This window comes from Harpegnathos saltator, unplaced genomic scaffold, assembly GCF_003227715.2.
Source record: "Harpegnathos saltator strain DR-91 unplaced genomic scaffold, Hsal_v8.6 scaffold283, whole genome shotgun sequence".
NCBI lineage: Eukaryota > Metazoa > Arthropoda > Insecta > Hymenoptera > Formicidae > Harpegnathos > Harpegnathos saltator.
In genome coordinates, this window is record NW_020230076.1 from 1,059,221 (window position 1) to 1,079,202 (window position 19,982).

The window sequence follows — 19,982 nt, forward strand, 5'->3', positions numbered from 1 at the left end:
AGGGAAATAGAGAAGACCGGGATTTCAAGTGGATTTTTACCATGAGCGGTCAGGAAAATAAATAAAATATCCATATAATAAAATGACCGATGAATCGACGGGTTACGCATCTTGAGAGAGAGAGAGAGAGAGAGAGAGAGAGAGAGAGAGAGAGAGGCGAGCACACGACCGAGTCGACTCGCGATCGACAACAGTCTCAGTCATGTCGCGATCATTTCAGTCGCATTAGCGATGACCGCGCCGCGCCGCGGCGGCCGAAGAGAGCGCTAATTAAAAATAATCACTCCCGCTCGACGGGAATCCCACAGCAGTCGCGAACGCCGGAAAATCTACGCTACGAAAAGCGACGCTCGCGTCTCGAAGCCGGCCGTCGTCTGACCCCGCGCGGTCAAGGAGAAAGTTGGATCGCGTGAAAAATGGCGGTGCGCCGTCTCGAGCGGGAAGCGACGCGACGCGACGCGACGCGACGCGACGGAAGACGACGGCGTTTCGAAAAGACGACGTGGCTGGCTGTGTGCGCGGTGCGTGTGCGTGATGACCGTGACGGCGCACTAGCACGGCGAGGCCCCCGGGGAATTTCGTACGACCACCCGGCCGCTTCTGCTAGCCTGGGAACGGGGGATCAAACCAATAGACTGCCGATAGCCCTTCCGATTATCGGAACGATTGATACCGCCGTCGGGCGTCGCCGCCTCTCTCACCGCGACGTCCTCCCCTCGCCGTCGCGATAGCCGATCGAAGCGTTCCCGCCTGGGGAACCTGTCGCGCGAGGCGCCAAGGTGAGCTTAACTCCTCCGTCGGGATTCTCGCCTGCTCGCCGATGCTTTTCGAATCGAGGTGGATTTCGACAGTATCGATCCCGCGATACTGTCCTCTGGCTGGCCTCGCGGCCTGATCGACGCAGGAGGCTCTTTGTCAGCCGTCAGACGTGTCAAGCTCGTTAAGCGGCTAAGCCGCTCGGCTAGAGAGCCACTCTGAGTTTCGAACTCCGCGCGGCCAAACCGGTTTCGTGCTTGCCGAGGATTCGCTCGATCCTCCTGAAGTCCGGCTGAACAAACCTAACTAGCTGCGAAGATGAGACACAGCCGACGTGCCGGTCTACGATAGAGAACACGTTCAGATGTTTGATCGAGCGCCGAGGAGAACGCGTGATTGCACGCGACGGTGGACATTACTCTTCATGAGCGATTAGAAGCAAATTAGACAAATAACATCTCTGCAGCGCTGTGCATCAGACACGTCGCGCTGCGCGCTCTCTGTGCCTCTCCTCGCCGCGGCGGTCAATCAAACTCTTTCACGTGGCGCCGAGGAACTCTTGCGCCAGGATTCTCGCCTGCTCTGGAGGCTCCTCCAATGCTTCTCCAATCCCTCGGCTTTTCAACTAATATCGACTCGACCCGTTCCGGCCCAGACGACGAGTTCGAATTCGCCGCGCGGCAGCGTTCACTTCATCAGCGAACACGCCGATTAGGCGTGCCGAGAGATACTCGGGCTAATTAGACAAGTAATACATCCTAAGTACATGTTGTGTACATTGCATCCCCCGCTCCCGTTTCTCCTCGTCGGCGGCCGACCGCCGACGCTTCCACCGATCCCCTGAGGAGACGCTCCACGTGAAGGTAGCTCCTTCGCCGGGATTCTCGCCTGCTCTCGAATGCTTTTTGAATCGAGGTGGCTTTTCGCCTTGCCGATGACGACCGACCCGCTCCAAACCACCGCGACTCCATTAGCGCAGGACTCTCACGTCCGACGTCGATTGAACCCTTCAACTCGAGTTTCAGCTTTATTCAAAGACTTAAACTCGGATGAAGACGACCTCATCGATGCTGGTAGAAACGAGAGTTCGACTTCGAACCTGTCGATTAGACACGGCGACAGGCACGCGGCTTCTTAATCTCGAGGGTAGCTGAACGAACCTTTAATTAAGTATAAAACAGAAACATCGCGGATCCACGAAGACTGCACAAGACGATGAGTATCACCTTGAGTTATCTCTAAGGTAATTGGAATAATTCACAGAGCGACTTGGAGGAGAGCACCCGCAGTATCGTGTGTTACACACGTGTCCCTCCCACCGCCCACCTCGTCGAGGACCGACCGAACCCCTCGCGAAGCGAGGACAGCTCCTTTGCCAGGATTCTCGCCTGCTCGCGAATGCTCTTCCAGTCCAGCATTCCGTGAGGGGTGGATCCTCCACCGAGCACGCTAGCATTCTTGATCAGCCAGAACTTGTTGATTAGATGCTGCGAGACGCTTGAATCCTCAACACCGTCGACGACCTGGTTCCGCGGTTTCGCGGAGTTGAGGCTTCTTCCGCGGCGGATCGCCGCGATACTCGACTGTCATGAACGGATTGGAATGTGAAATCGCGCGTCGACAAGAATCTGCGACAATACATATATCTATCCGGAATCATAAGAATAACCAGGATGACATTTGGACCGCACACCTTAGTCTCTCGCTCAGTCTTCTCCCTCGCTAAGTGCAAGCGACGAGCTTGGACTGTCGTCTGACATAAGATAGATCTTGAAAAAAAAAAATGGAGGAGCCAAACGCGAGGAGAGTGGAAAGTAAACAGTGATGAGGCGGGAAGAGTGGGGCGCGTAATTAACAAAGCGGCTCTTCCTCACCGCCGCTCGCTCTCCTCCAGACGCGAGAAGTCCAGGTCCAGTCGGCCGGCGATGAGAGTCGCGCGCCGCGTGCCAAGGTCAACAGGCCCGAGCGGACGGATCGACGTGGCGAAGTGCGCGAAGAGAAAGAGAGACCTCGGGCGTTCCCGAAGCTCCCGATTACGTCACCACTGTCCACCTGCTTTCCGGCGGGAGCGGCGGGGTTTTTCGAGGGCAACGACCCCACGAATATTAGGAGAGCTCCTGCCGCGCCATGACGCCCCGGTAGCGATGTGTGGCCCGAAGCACTTGAACGACTAACTCTTTCCTTCTGTCTTAGCCGCGCGAGCGTTCTCATATGTGAAGGCGACGCGCGGCCGGCCGCCCGGCTCTCTCCCGGCTCCGCCCGGCCGCCCCTCGGAACACCCCGCGACTCCTTATGACAATTCCTTCGGACGGTTTAAAAAGTCTTGGACGCGTCGCCGTCTATCAGGAGCGACGCATCGCCGGGGACACGCACGTTTTTCACACACGCGCCAATGGGAAACGATAGGAAAGTTCGATTTTCCCGGCCGACTCATGTTGCTCTGATAATGCCGGAAGCGGCCGATTGATTGGAAACCACCCACCTGCGGAGGGAGAAAGAAGGAGAGAGTAGGAGAGTGAACGAGAGGGTGAGCGAGCGAACGGGATAGCGCCTGATCGTCGAACGAACGAACGAACGAACGAACGAACGAACGAACGAACGAACGAACGAGCGATCGTACACCCCCGCGAGCTATACGATCCTGATGGCGAAAAAAAAGCGGAGAAAACTCGCGGCGACGAGCGGAGCGGACTCTGCTTGACGGACGACGGAGCACGTCGAAGCAAGTCGACGTAAGTAACGTGACGAGTTAGAAACGCTTTGACTTTCAAACGCGAGCATTCGCGTAATGCGAGGTCTCGCCGAGTCAAAGGTCGCTAGCGAACTCACCATCATCCGATCGCTGGTCAAACAGCGGCGCTGAAGTTAGCTAGCTTTAGCGTGAGATAAGTTTCAATTGCTCTTCCGACACTCTCTGCTAATGAGATGAAAGTAGGAATTGAGAAAAAATGCGCTTGTACGCGCTGAGGAAAACGGAGGTAAAATCCGAGCTGAATATTCCGTCCCGTGGAGACCCATCGGAGGAAGCTGGACGTGCAACTTGCGGAGGATGACACGTGCGGTATTTCCGAGAATGATTATTTATTACGGACGTTTTATCGGACGACTGGAAGAAAGAGGGCAGACGGGAGAGCCGCGCGCTCGAGAGGTTCGCGGCGCGATCGATCGGTCAGCTCGCTCGATAGGCTTCCACCTCGCTTTCTGCTTCCCTGACAGTTCGTTTACCCTTTCGATAATCCTCCTTTGTCCGCGAATAATCCGTCCAATTATACCGCGGTCGGGAAGCGTGACCGTGCGCCAATCGCCGCATAATGGGATATAATGATAATCTCGCGAACAAAGGAAACTGCTGGAAAATCCTAGGGTTGCATGCGTCGCCAGCTGGTAGAGTCCTTTCTTCTCCGCAACATGTCGCGAACAAGGGCAGACGTGACCCACGACCGTCCGTGACAATCGCTCTCTCTCTCTCTCTCTCTCCTCTCTCTCTCTCCCCCCCTTCTCTCTCACCAAGGTCTAGACGGCCGTCTAGACTTTCATGACGGCCGGCGAGAAGTGTAATTGCGCGATATTATCTTATATCGCGGTGTACATTATCCGCGTCGATTGTTGAAACGCGCCGAGCGAGTGTCGGAGTCATCCCGAGGGTGTCGAAATATTCGCATGCATGGGTGTGATTAGGCATAATTAGGGAAAGACGTGAGTTTCTCGTTACGGTAATACGCGACGCGTGAAACCCGCATGAAATTTTTACGATGCTAAGTACGCGCGTGCTTTTAGGCGGATCAATCTCTCGCGCATGGGATACGTCCGGCGCGAATGGCGTTTCGTTGCTCGGCGTTGCGCATATTTCATAATCATTAGGATAAATCGCACACAGTTATCGGCCGTTTGAGTCCATCGGCGTTCAATTAGGCTAATCGACGCACTTACGTCGGCTTTCTCTCTCCCCGTGCTCGTAGAAATCTCCCGTCTCCCGAGAGGAAATCGGCTCTACCCGCGCGATAGATTCTCATGACGCGATCGTTATAAGAGCGGGGAATTCCAATCGCTGCGATTCGCGAGCCTTGCCTGCATCTCACGCTTTCCACATTTATTATTATTGGACGACGGCGACGGCAAGCGGGCAGCACTCAAGTGGCTCGTTCTCCGACGACACCACTTCACAATTTCCGAGTCCGGCCGAGCGATAAGGGTGCATAATACCGTAATTGCGAAATTCATCAAACAACACTCAGCCTGATTTCCACGAGTCTCATTCATTGGACACGCGCGCGCGCGCGCGCGGCCTGAACATCGCGCTCGCGCGCGCGCGGAATCCCTCGGCAAATACGCGCGGTGGAGGCGCCAGCGCAATTAGAAGCGGCAGCGGCCGGGGATTCGTAACGGGGGAAGCAAATGCCGAATCGCCTCCTCGTGCTCCTGATCGCCGGATAGAGTTTCTATGAATGTTCCGTTGTTACCGCCCACACCCCGTCGGCCGTTTCGCCGGCCCGGGCGACTTCCGCGACGGAACAATCGCGACGAACAATCGCGCGGGCCGGAACGGACGGACGTCGGCCGTAAAACCGACGCGATCGTCGGCCGAGACTCATGGGCCATCAACGAGCGTCTTTGTGCGCGCGGAGCTGTGCAGCTGCTCGAGACAGCACCCTGCCGAGGGTTGCGCCGTCGAGGGCAAGATGGCGGAGTGCCGGCGCCGCGCCGCCGCGCCGCCTCCAGATGCTCGGACATTATAACGTCCTGGTCGTTGTCACCGCATTCCTTTTATGCGAAATCACTCAAGCGAGACAGCCGCGACCACAGCGGAAGGAGCTGAACCGGCGGCGAACGACGGCCTCTGAATAGAATTCCGCTGGTCGGTGACGCGCGTGACCGGCTGTGACCACCGCGTGTGCGCCGCGCGAGTAACCCTGCCCCAGGAGCGAATCCATCAGCCAACGGCCGGAAGAAAGAGCCGACACCTGGCCAGGAGCTATTATGAGAGCGTAACATCCTTTTACGGACTGGACACAAGCTGTTCTCGCTCGCGGGAGGAACCCGCTCTAGGGATCTAGAGGACGGTCGCCATCCGAGCGCGGTCGCGCGCCAAAGTCATCCCGAGCGGCTTCCGACAATACCGCCGACTGCCTGATGGAAGGATCAATTCGCAAGAAAGCCGCATTCTCCATTCGCAACGAACGAAAGGTCTGCGGAGAGAAGAAGGCTAACGAGCCGTCGCGAGACGAGAGTGTCGTCTCGGTTCGTCGTCGGTCCTCAGCAAACTCGTCTCGACGAGTCTCTCGCGGCGATACCGCGGCAACACTTCTCTCTCAGGTGCGAAGTCAGTCCGTTGCAGTGCCACCTCGCCCGCCGCCGTCACTGTGACGTCAACCCGGGGGTGACCCGGCGGCCGGCCATCGATATCCCGGTGCGCGTCCGTCTCCGCGACGACGACTCGACGCAAGGGGATCGATCGTGACCGGCGAGCGGCCGGAGCGACGGCCACATGTTGTCCTGTTACGGCACACCGAGATTCTTTTGTTCTCGATTGATTGACCCAGGTCGCGGTCGAGCTTCTTGGCCACGGACGCGACAGCCCGGCCCCGTCATCGATCGGCCCGGCGATTTCTCCGGGTTCATATTACCCTGTGACACGGAGGAGTCGCTCCATTGTCCTCAGCTTTCTTGGCGCGTCCCAAGACGCTCCGTTCTCGCGGTCGTTCTCTCCGCCTCGACGTGGCCAGGCAGACAGAGAAGGAGAGAAACCCGCGAAAAGCGTCTCCGGCTAGTCCGGCCGCTTCTCCGCCGTCCGAGCGAGTCTCGGCGAAGGGACGACGTCGCCGGCTGCCGCCGAGCGGTCTTCGACATCGATCCTCGGCTTCTCCCCCTTCCCCGACGGCACGCGACGACGACGACGATGGCGATGGCCGGACGCGGACGCTGAGAAGAAGCCGAGCCACCCGGGATAATCCGAAAGGCGAGAGCGAACGCCGGAGCGAACGTGGTAAAAATCTCCTCGCGCTCGGCTTCTCGTCTCTCCCGTGCTCCTTTCAAATGCTAACTCCACCGCGATCATTCACTCCTTGCACCCGCTTTCTGCAAATTACTCCTTGCTCATGACGCCCTGATACCTAACGGTACTCACCTGGCCCGTTGATTGACGACGATCGATTCGAATGCAGCATTAGGCGAGCCAAAGGGAAGTTCGCGCGGGATCTCGAGCGGCAACCCGCCCGGAGGCAACCCCCGACGAGAGAGGGTCGAGAGCTCTCGCTCGACGGGCCACCCCGCTTCGTCGCGTGGCCGCGATGTGAAAAACGACGAGGGGCTCGAGGTGGAATCGAGTCGCCGCGCCGGCTGGAACGAGTCGGAGAGACATCGCTGTTGTTCGCCTCAACCGACGTGGAAACGATTCTCTCGTCCTCGAATGTTTTTTCATTCGACGAGACTTTCTTTCATTCGGTGCGCGCAATCCGAGGGGGGAATTTCGAGGTTTACAAAGAGATGGCGAAGCGCAGCCACTTCCTCGCGTTCCTCGCGCTCTTGCATTTCGTGCACGCGGCGTATGTAAATGTAAGTTCCTCCACGCTCTCTCCGTTGCACTTCCGACACGGAGACGTTTGCGGCTTCGTTAGAGAAGCAGAGTCCATTTTCGGCTGGGGTCTCGCGCAGCTCGCACATGCTCGCGCGCGAAGAGCGTCGCTCGGCCAGGTGTGGTGGGGCCCTTTCGTCGCGCTCCGAGCGAGGTACGCAGGCTCGATCGTCCGCTTCCGCCGCGTCATATTTGCCGCGGGATTCGAAAGCCGCCGGCCCCCGAGGCTTCCTTCGCGATCATGCCGCCCTAATACCGTTGACATCTGCGCGATTTATCTTTCTTCAGCCGGGACAAATTGAATTCGCTGTGCGCGCGTAGCCGCGCGGCGCGTCTGCCGAGGAACTCGAAACGGACGTCCTCGTCGTCGTCGTCGTCGTCGTCGTCGTCGCTCGTTATCACGAGGAACCACCGCGCCGACACTATGGTATCCTGATTGTGCGTGCGCCGGTGTTATAAAAACAAAAGTGCCGGATGACGCGTGATGCTTCCGACGATAATACACGGCGACCCCGAAGTGCAGAAAAAGCCAGGTCGAACGAAAGAGTGAATTTCTCCTTGCAACCTTGAGACTAACTAACTTGCAATTTCGCCCTCGTCATTTTCCCAAGCTCGATCATACTCCTCCCTCCCTCCCTCCCTCCCCCCCGCCCCGCGACATCGACATCAATTGCCAGGGACACGCTATTCTTGCTGATCTTCGGGATCTTAATCTCGGAATGTACAAAAGTACATCGTCACCCTTCGGCTCTCGATTCATCGAGGATCCACGATCCTCGACACGAGAGAGAAGAGAGAGAGAGAGAGAGAGAGAGAACTATATGAAGCAGGGTTCTTCATTCGCACCCCAGCTCGCACGTTATTTGCTTCGTCAACCGTCGAAGCACCGTCCTTCAATCGGGAAATCGGACCGAGATGAACCCGCTCGGGATATGCGATTTTCATGATCACCACAAGACGTCAGTGTCAGTGCGCTGTGTGTGCGCACGTGCTACTTGAGCTACGAGCGCACGCCGTAATCACGCTCCAGTGCTGGTATCAGCTCCGACGCGCGTCTGCGGTCCCCAGGAGACCAGAAGGCCAGCCGCGGCACGGCCGTCGCCGTGCTTCCCCGTCATAATTCCCTAATACACCCGGTGTCTACTCGTTTCTGTCCGCGGCGACAAACCGGGATAATTTACGAGGCTATCGACCGACCGCGCGCTCCGCTGCGCTCTGCTTTCGAACGAGCGGCGGACACGAAGGATACTCGTCGGCTCGATATATCTTTCAGGAAAAATATATCGGTATGCGAGCTTCTTGAAAATATTCCCGATTGACAATCCGGAGGAGTACGACATGTGCAGTTAATTCGACATGCGACAGTAATTCCGAGATCGTGCCGGAGAGTCGAGCACGTCGGTGAGATTCGACGCGACGTTGCAGTATGCTCTCTCTCTCTCTCTCTCTCTCTCTCTCTCTCTCTCTCTCTCTCTCTCTTTCTCTTCAAAAGTTTTCTTTCTTTCTTTTATTATCCCTGCGCTGCACGAATATGTCGATGATTGTTGCGCGTTCCACACAGCTCACCGTCGGGAGACAACTAGAGCGAGAAGGTCTCGGACTGAGGGACAGAGGGTGAAGGAGAGAAAGGGACGAGATATTTTTCGTTTCACGCGCCAATCCCGTCGGAAATATGGAGCGACGCAGCCTCATCATGGTTGCCTGGTATCGTTGACATCCAGGCGATTTGTCTTGCCTCGCCACGAGGCAAACGCAATTTTACGGTCGGTTTTATACGCCCGCGGCCAATCGCGGCGCGTCGTTTTTCCCGGGATGGGGTTCCGAGAGCTCGGCAAGGGCGTTCCAGGCGAACCTTGGAGCCGCCATGATTTCCTGATTCTGCGTTCTTCCGAGACCGAGAAAAAAAACACGCTTTTTGACGCACGGCGATTTTATCCGTTGTCATCGAGATGCTTCATCACGCCGACCGGTGGGCGCGTGTGCCGGGCATACTGAAGGCGTGGGCGATTCATTAATACTCGGCAAAAATGAAACAAACAACTCTCGCGGGCACCGCGATTTCCTTATTTTTTTTATTTTCTCCTTCACCGCGAAAAAATAACAAGCGCTGTTTTTTCCCCCCGAAGAGTGCGCAAATGCAATCTCGTTTATTCGCGAAATTCCATTCGCACGGAAAACGAACCGGCGGCGGAAGCTCGTCGATTTCCGCATCTCGTTTTTCACAGCGAGCAGCGGGAGTAACGAGAGAAGTGAAGAATTGAAAAAATTCGTGGTGTCCTTCGACGTTGAAGAATCGATCGTAAAAATCGACTGTACCGCGTTCCCGCGAGCGAGCGCGGACGCACGCGCCGTGCCTCGCTTTTCACGCTAGGCGAGCCGCCGTCATAGTCGCGAACCACAATCCCGCCATGATTTCCTGATCGAGTCATCCGGAAGTTGATAAAAAAAGCGAAGGTTTCCAGGGCAGTCGGGAAGCTCGCGCTCGTCCGCGTCGGGCGGCTCGCGAGAAATCCCCCCCGATCGCCGCCGATCGACTTCCCGATCCCTTCGGTCGAATTCTTCTCGCTCGCTCGTGACCGGGAGAACCGAAACACCGGCGCGAACCGACCTCACCCACCCACCCACCCACCGTGTCACCTGCGACCTTGCGAGCCGAATCCTGCGAGTTCGCCGAGCGCGCGTCTTCGACTCGCTTCGAACGCACTTAGGGCCGGGAATCGCCCTAATCGCCGGTCGTCCTTCCGCGCGCAACACCCTCCACGCGCAGATGATTGCCTAATTCCGTCTTCCTCGGTGCCAATTAGTATTCATGCGCAGTCCACGCGCGTACCTGTCGACGGGGCTTGCTCGCCGGCACTCGCTCCCGACAAGCACGACCACGGCGACGATGACGACGACGACAACGTCGACGACGACGACGACGACGACGACGACGACGACGACGACGACCACGACCACGACGACGAAGACTGCGAAGAGACGACGGCGAAGCGGTGTTAAGGACGCGAGACCCTCCGACGTGTCCTCGCGACGACGACAACGACGACGACGACGACGACCTCGGACGCGAGGTAAACAAAAGGTTAAGGGACCGGGTCGCTTAACGCTGATTTAAAGATAAACTAACGCAACAGGAGCCCATGAGCCGCGCGAAGGGCGAAGCCCACGGAGCGACGAAATTCCGCGAGGCACCCTTCGCGCGGAGAAGCCGGAGTCGGCGGAGCCCTTTTATGGGGTCTTCGCGCGACTCTTAATCCCTAAAGGGCATACGCCTACGCACTTTTACTAGGGAACCATGAAGAAAGGATTGGTCGAAACACGTGCGAGCCCTTCGGCAATCCTGAGAAAGGGATCCAGGCGCCCATAACGGCGTTCCCGTCTGCCGTATTTACAAGCGCTTCCCTCGAATGCGTTAATGTAATGCATATACACCGCGCATCCTCGGCGTAGCTCGCGAGAGCCCGCCCCGGGTGCAGCGAGAGATGCGGCGGGTAGATGCGCGGTGCGAGTGTTTCGCCAATTTCTCAACTCTCGCGGCGAAACCGAGCGAGAGAGAGAGAGAGAGAGAGAGAGGGAACAAAGTAGAGAGTAAAATAGAGTTTAATAAATATCCTGAGATTTAATACCCGTCAAAGTTTGCAGCAACGCAATAATAAAAGTGTAACAGTGCAATAGTGCAAGTGCTGGTACACAGTAGCGCAATAACAATATAGTTTTACAATACTAGAAACGTGGCATGGCTGAGCGAAGCGCATAAAGTCGAAAGTCGCGGAGCGAAATGCAAAAGAGAGAAACGAGAGGAGAACGCGCAATAAGGAGGAGGCAGAGCAGGATACAATAATATCTGCATTACGACAACTCGGCTAACTTGTAACTACGTTACAAGTAGCCGAGATTCCTGGATTCAGTGGATAATCTGATTTTAGCTGGGAAAGATGCGAGTAAATTGCACACGCGGACGACGTCGCAAAGGCGTAAAGTTGCCGCGGGAGGGAACGTTGCGTGACGCGGGGGCGCGTTTAAAAATTCGTCGAGAGACCGCGGCCACATCCGTCGCTCTTACGGATCTCTCTTATGGAATTGGTAGTTTGCAAAGTTCGCCGCAATGTGCCGAGACACGCCGGCTGTGTTGTCGCCGATGTGCAAGAGCGACGGGGAGGGAGAGGGGACGACGAAAGTACCTTCTGGCGATCTGCCGGACTTCGCCAAGGGCCCCGCCGAGTGAAAGTCAAATCGGCATTAAAGTTTAACAGGATACCATAAACCGGTCGATAAATTTTTCAGATCCATCCCACGATAGGCGCTTTACACGGGCGAGCGAGATGCACGCGACTCGAGGCGAGCTCGAGCCATGACGAGCGGAATTTATCGCGGCGTTGAGCCACGACGAAACTGGCAAACCTGCAACAAATCGTCGCGTCCATTTACGACGGTGCAAAGTGGAGCGCGGAATATCTCGTCGCGCTAATCTAAAACGCTTCGTCGGACATGACAGCGGAATGAGATTCGAGTTTGCTTTGAGATACTTCGATCTCGAATCGGATTCGCCCGAGAAATGTCTCATTTTGCGCCACCCCCCCGACATCGAGACGATCTTTCCCGCAGAGCCATTCTCTCTGCACGTTCTCCGCGAAATGCTCTCCGCACGAGACCGACCTATTCCCCGTATTTCCGCATAGCCACACTACGACTCAATCAACAAGCTCAGCTAATTAACGCGAGCCGCGTCGAAGCATCGCGAGGCTTTCCTCGCAGCCGGCGTCCCCCCCCTCCCCCCGCCTCGTCCAAGAGATAAATCGGCCGCGTTGGATTTCCACAGCGCGGTAATCCGACACTCGCCGACATATGCTCTCCTAATCGATGTCACCGGCTTGACTTCCCTTCGACGACGGCGGCGGTACCGCGTCGGCGACACGCATTCACCGGCGCGCAGTGGTGGAATCAAGTGCGATCACGTCGTCGAGCGCGACGAGCGCGGCGTCGCGCCCGACCCTCTAGAGCCATCACGCGAAGGGCCGCGTTCACAGGGTCTTAGAACACGCACGCAGGTCTTTTGGGGACTCTCGGCCCTGACTATTACGCCATAATCCCTGCCGAAAGGGCGATGGCGCAACGGCACTCGACTCGAGATACAGACGCGTCGTCGAAAGTGGCTAATCAGGCTCTTGAGCAATCGCTGCTGCGCTTCTCTGCGTCGCGCCCGGAACTAAAGAACAAGGTATCGCAGGAAAGGCGCGGGAATCTCGCCAAATACGCAGACAGTCTGAAAAGTTCTCGGCCTAACAACGAAAGAAAACAATATTTTATTTTTCAATATAATCTTCTAAAACTTCAATACATTTATTCCAACGTTTTTCCAATAATTCAATGCCGTTATTAAAGTGTGATTCCGGAAGGTCTGCAAAATATCCATCCACGGCTGCAATAGCTTCGTCATTCGATGCAAAATGCTTTCCAGCCAGGAATTTTTTCAGGTTTGGAAACAGATAATAGTCAGAGGGAGCCAAATCTGGCGAATACGCTGGATGTTCAAGCAATTCGTACTTTAATTCGTTGAATTTTGCCATTGTCAAAACACTTGTGTGAACACGTGCATCGTCTTGATGGGAAACGATTCTTTTCTTCTTTAAAGCAGGTCTTTTCTCACGAATTTTTGCATCCAATAGATCCGAAGGTTACAATAATATTCAGAATTAATCGTTTTATCTTTCTGAAGATAATCGATCGACACAAAACACCTTTGTAATCCCAAAAAACTGTTGCCATAACCTTTCCTGCTGATGGAACCCCGTCTTTGCCTTCTTTGGTGCACGTCCACCGGCTTCAATCCATTGTTTCGACTGTTCTTTTCGCTCTGGTGTATAGTGGTGGATCCAAGTTTCATCAACAGTTATGAAACGACGCTTGAAGTCCATTTTCCGTTTTGCTTAAAACGATCCAAACACGCTTGAGAGATACGCGTTCGAATGCGTTTTTGGTCAATTGTTAGCAAATGCGGCACCCATCTTGCACAAATTGCTTTTTCATGTGTAATTCTTCATGCAAAATATTTCCAATTCGTTCTTTCGAGATGCCAATGGCCTCAGCTATTTCGCGCATTTTCACTCGCCGATCTCATCTAACACCATATCATGGACTTGTTGAATGTTTTGTGGTGTTGCAGCAGTTTTTGCCAACAACCTTCGCGTGGATCATCTTCGAGGTTTGTACGGCCAGATTTAAAAAGAGCAGCCCATTTTTTCACAAAGTGGAAAGTGAAGGTGATGCATCCTTATACACTTTTAACAATTTCGGATGAATTTCTGATGATGTTAAACCATCCAAAACAAAGAATTTAATCACCGCACGATATTCAATTTTTTCCATTTTAAAAAAGACAATGACACGTCAATATTAAACTGGTGCTACTACTCGAATGACTTGACAGATCGAAATAAAATTTTACGTGGGTTTATATCAAGGATGCCACTTTCCAATACAATTACAGTTTGACAATTATAGCTTCTAATGTCATCTATATATGTCAGGCCGAGAACTTTTCAGACTGCCTTCGTACAATACTCGCTCTGAAATCGGAAGGATCGATCGGAAAGAATCCGGCAGAACACGCGCGAGCATCGAGACGAGCGAGAACGCTGAATTACCAGCGCGGAGATTCATCCGCCTCCGTTCGATCACTCTCGCCGTCGCGGCGCGCCGGGTCGTCGGAGAGCTGAAGAGTCCTCTCTTCGGCTGAAAAGAGTCCGCCAGACTCGCGGAGAGAAACCGTTTTCGCCGCGGAATGCACATCGGCCGTACGCGAGATGCCGATAACGCAGCCGCTCAATAACACCGAGTCATTAATCACGCACGGCGCGCAGCGAGCCGGCGGCATCCGCTCCGCTCCGCCTCGTCCCGCGTCCCGCAAATTACTCCGACGTGAATTCGCTTAATTACCGTTGCGCTCACTCGAATATTTGCCCTCGCATGCATCCGTTATCGCGATCGCGATCGCGTCTCGAGCGATTGAGATGCATGCGCGGCGGATAATACGTGCGCGCGTTCGCGCCGCGGAATGTCGGAAGATAATCGCGCTGTCCGACTGACAGCCGACGGTAGAGTCGCATTTTATTAGCCGATATCTCGCCGGCGAATCGGCCATGAGCGCGAGCGTTCGGACAACATTTTCTCGCGCGCACCCGTTGCGACATGCGAAATACACACGCTCGTAAAACGCGTTCCCCGCAGGCGGAAGTGGTTTCACTTTGGCCAACGACACGGAACGCAACCGCGGCGGGTCGCATCCCGCAGCGCCGCGCCGCTTCCGCCCCGCCAGGCGTCGCGTCGCGCCGCTTCGTCGTTTTCATGTTCGCCTGATAAAAAAATCAAGTTCGTTTTGTACGATTCTTTTTTTCTCCTTTCTCGTCCCTCGAAGCGCAGCTTAATTGTCGGCGCGCACGAGCAGCGCGGACGCGCGCGGCTCGTTCATACACGTCGTCGTACACGTCACACACGTCGGACGGGCTCTCGCTCGCACGTTCAAAGGGTTACCCGACCTCAGACGGACACGTGTCGGCGAGTAGAACAGGGATTCATGAGGGCAGGCAAGCCTCGGATCGAGCTGCGCGGCCCTACGGAAGGCGTTCGCGCTTGAGAAACCCGCGAAAGGGGATCGCGTCGCGGGTGTGCGACGGACGAGTTCGTTCTCCACGTTAGAATTTTGCGGACAGACCCCGCAGTTACCACCCCGTCGGGATTTTTCCGTCGAGTCAGTCGTGGTCTGAGAAAAGACTGCAGAAGTGCGTGCCTCGTTCAAGAAAGCCTTTACGTCCTTTACGTCAGCTCCTCTACGGGAATTATTCGAAGAGGGAGATGCGCGTCAGACGCGCAGTTTCCAATTTACACGATTGAGAATCGGAGTATTTTTGCCGCTTGCCCTCGCGTTCGCGTCGCATTTCGACGGATAATCTCCCGATCGAACACACCCGCGTCCGAATGGAAAAGTCGAAGTTCACGAGCTTATCTGCGGGCTCAGCTTGTGCACGATAAGTTGTTTCTCGAGAAAACGAAACGACGCTTATCGGCCACGGCCTTCCGCACGAATCAGCACGATGTCAAATCCAATGAGGCAATCAAGGGCAGACCACCGCGAGTCAACGTATATACGCGAAATCCTATCATCATCGTATCAAGAGAAACGCACGTTCGCCGATTATGTGAACGGTGTTTTTATCAGCTCGCAACAAAAAAAAAGGGAGCGCGAAGAAAAAAGAGAGAAAATCCGCCGATCTACGGCGCAATTCTCGCGACGCAATTCTCGCTATCTGATGTACATTGGCCTCGGGATTATTCTTCTATTACCGCCAACGATGTAACATCAGCGCGCGCAAAGTGCATTCATAGCGGGGACGCATTTGACGCACGCTTCGTCGAATCGGTATTTCGACGTCGGCGAAAAATATGATCTACATGTTTACAGAGCGCAGTTTCGCGCGTCATACGCGCGTGCACTATTCAACAAAACATCTGCGTTCTATGCTGACAGGCGGACTGAATTCGATAGCAACTTTTTCGTCCCGACAATATCGCTGAAAAACATCGCTGAAAAATACGGGTCGGGCAAATATTTACGAGCGGGGCACTCCGCGTGTCCCGTTTGGACGGGAGGATAATTCGGCGGAACGAACAAAGTCCGAGTCGGAATTCCAAGCGAGCTCGGGGAAAAGTAAAGGGTGATTTACACGATGCTGCTTTTTACTCGCTTTGAGCAAGCTTCTTAACCCGTAACTGCTGTGAAGCCTAATTTTAAGTACGCGCACACTGTTCCCACCGGTCAAACTGACCGGTAGGAAACGGAATTGATGAATGTCTTGACAAATAACACGACCACACAATCAGTCGACTGACATTCAGAATGTAAGAAAATACACTGACGGATGAATACGCAACTAGAAAATTAACCGCGTTATTTAAATTTCAAATAGTGCAATGGTCAAATTGACCGGAGAACAGCAGTTACGGGTTAAGTTGCCAGCGAATTCGCTGGTGAAAACTTTTTCTAAACGCTCGATTTTTACTCGCTGGCGTCTAAAATTTGGAAGACGCAGCTATTAGTCTATTAGTCGCTATATGGCTATGGTTGAACGTGTCCAACTTTTACCGCTCGCATCAAGCGACATTAAACTGTCTTTCTTCTGTATAAGCGGATGCACCTTTTTCAAAAGTTCTTCAAATTTCTCGCACGTTAATCGCAATACTTTACGGTATGCGGTTGGATCCTCCAATGCCAATTCCTCGGAAAGATTATTCGATGCTCCATGAGTTCATCTTCTACCTATCCACTTACGTCCCCACATTCTTTCCTCTTTTTTTTTTTCATTTTGTCACTGAGCCACGAATTTCTGCTTGAAGAGCTCGTACACAAAGCACACGTGACAGCAGCTTGAACTTAAAAGGATCATGGCGTCATTCCTTGAACGCCGCTGAAAATTCTCCTTAAAACGCTGGCGAACTAAACGCTGTTTATCAACATCGTGTAAATGCTCCAACGCTTGCGACTTTGTCAGCCAGAAATTCGCTCCAGGAAAGCGGGAACCTGACGCGAAGCCAGGAGAAGCCAGCGTCAAGCGTCAGAAGTAGCATCGTGTAAATCACCCTTAACGCGCGGTGGCGATTCGCTCCCGCCGAATCGCGCTGCGATTGTTAGCCGCGACTTGCGAACAAAGCGCAACGTACACGCACGCGAGATTACGCCGCGCTGTGCAGCTGCGTGTCGACATATGCAATTAGCCGTGCAATGCCGAAGCCGGTGCTTCGATTTAGCCGGGGAATGGCGCGCCTCGGGGCGCGCTTACGCGTACACGCGTGTCTCGGCCAGGTAAACCGCTCCGGCGAGCTCGCAGCTGCTCGAAGGACGCCGCTTGCGCACGGAGACGCATGTAAATGAATGGGGATTGGATAGGGCAGTGTAACAGGGTAGCAAGGGTTGGCAGGAGCGTTTCAAGGGTCTTGCAGGCCCCTTCAAGGCCAGAGGGGACGGCAGTCTGTCGTCGTTCGTATCATTAAAGACCAACGTTATGGCGCGTCCGCTACCCACGCATCGACAAGCGGCTACGCGTTTGCGTTCGATCCCCCTTTCCGTCCGACCTCACCGCTGCCGCCGCCGCCGCCGCGGTACGCTCCCTTCCAGCAGGAGGGATCGATGCGATAATAATATTTGACTAATTTCGCAGCGACCAAGAGTGCTGCTCTCTCTCTCTCTCTCTCTCTCTCTCTCTTGTCGCTCGACCGTGACTTGAGCGTCCGCGCTTCGACCTCCCTCGATGTTGCTCTCGACCTCGCAATCTCCGTCGCTTCGTTGTCGATGACGCGGACGTCTCGTTGGGTTATTGAAGAAATTAATTGACCAGCGGCCGATCGATTTCCCCGTCTTCGATTAACGAGCCAGTGAGTCTTTGTCGAAAACGCGATAGATTGGAGTGGCGGAGAGCTAGTCAGAAGGAGAGGGAACAACTTGAGAAATAGAATTACAAGTGTTCGCATGCATAGATAATCGTTGAACGTAGTTTTTACGTATGCCTGACGGCGTCGGAGAGAAAAGTTGCTTCGAATCTCACGAAGGCCGCAGGTGCATGCAGGTGCGCGCGCGCGCGCGCCGGAGGATCGCGTCGGGGTGGCTGCGGGTCGCGAGTCTCGCACGTCGGAGGGTAGCAACCCCTATCGCGGCGCGCTCAGCTGTCATTCATACTTTTCGCGGTAATCACGATGCAACACTCGTACGATTCCGGTATCAAGCCCGCAGGAACGGCCAGGAGTCCCGCTATAATGCGGCCGCTGCCGCCGCCGCGCCGATCCGCTCGCGCCGGACTCGCGTCCGTCGACCCGTTGGCGCGCGCGTGGCTGCGGCCAGGGTGATTTTGCGACATCCCCTGAGCAAACACGAGAGACGTCTCAGGGGTGCGAGGTATTAGGAATACACGATCGGCCAGGAGGCCATTCACGCCGAGGGGGTGACTCGCCAAGGGGGATGCTGGAATACCGTGGGGTTTCCGTTTACGCAACCGGCCCCGCTCGATGACACCCCCCGTACTGGGGCGGCGCGCCAATTCTGTGCCGGCGTCGACGGGCACTTGGCCCTCGCCGACCCGCCCGTATATCGATCGCTTCGATTGCCGTGCCGGAAAAGGTGTCCTTTTGTCGCCGGCCCCCGTGTGCCTGCGAAACCTGTCCTGCGAGCCACGTGGCTCGCTGCCCCAACCGAGTCGGCTAATAACAATAACGTCGACGTAGCGAGCGTAGACTCGCTCAAACGAGACTCTCTGACAAAGTCGCGTTTGCGCGTCGTCGTTCGAGCGCTCCTCAGGAATGTCGCGCTCCCTCTCGGGCTTTCCCACGCCGCTTAAGAGTTTCTCGAGACATCCTTGGAGCGGCGGAAATTCACTGATGAATTGATGAACGGTACCAGCCGTACGGCGAGGAACCACGCGGTTCCGTGCGGAAGCACGAAAGTCGCGATCGATGCGTTGCACGCGCGCGCGCGCGCGCACACACCTGACTCGTCCTCGCTATGGGTGAACAAAAATCGACCTGAATGCCGGCGTAAGGCCTACCTGCCGACTCTTACCTGCCGTAGAAATTCTCGTAGCGGCCTCTTTTGCCATCAGGCCGTCACGGTGATCGCCGAGGCGGCGCGGCGCTCCGGCGATACAGAAAACTCGGTGGTCGCGCTACTTCGCTGAGAGGAAAACGAGGACGACTTTAACGGGCGGTTAAGTGGCTTTGATCTGGTTTAATTAGCCGGGAGCCGCCGGACCACCGGCGGATTTATCGTCTCGCATCGTCTGGCCAGCCTGACGCGCTTCCACGAAGCGGCCGGCTATCACAAAAAGGGCGGCCCTTTTGAGGCTCCCCGACGTTTCCTCGTGAATTCCACGGATACACCGTGCTGTGTATTTGCAGCCACCTGCTGCTCGCAGAGTCGAAGGGGGTTGTGTATTCCGCATGAAATCTTCTCCAATGAGAGAATAGGAACTGTACGAGAGGCGCGACCGAGGGATTTCTCAGAAACGGCGTTTGACCGACGTAGAGGAGATAAGCGATCCGCGAGCATGTAATAGCTGACGTTGCAAAAAATCCGGAGAAGATTTACGGACTCGACGAGAGAGAGAGAGAGAGAGAGAGAGAGAGAGAGAGAGAGGGAGGGCGAGCGTTTTACGAAATTGACATGGTGATCCTGGCTCGTCTTGGCGGGAGGCCAGTTTTCCCCAGGGGGAGGTGATTTTAATTAAATTACTCTGACTGTTAGGCGTCCTTTATTTCGAACTTTGAATGTTCTTGCTTCGGTTCGATTCTCTCGTGTATATGATTGTATCTGTCACTCTGCTCACTCTGTTTATTATGTCGTCTCCTTGGAATTTGCCTTTACTATTCAATTTCTCGAGACGAAGGATGCCCGCGATATTGTCGTCGCACCTTGTTGTCTATTTAATCTATGTCCTGTTAGATTCAAATTTAAGGAGGACCAAATGGTCTCCTTCTTATTGTTGGAAGAAAAGAGAAAGAGAGAGAGAGAGAGAGAGAGAGAGAGAGAGAGAGAGAGAGAAACTTATGAGACTTCCACACATCTTATTCTTCTTCTTCCTCTTATCTCGAAAGCGGAGAAGGAGAGCGCGTCTCT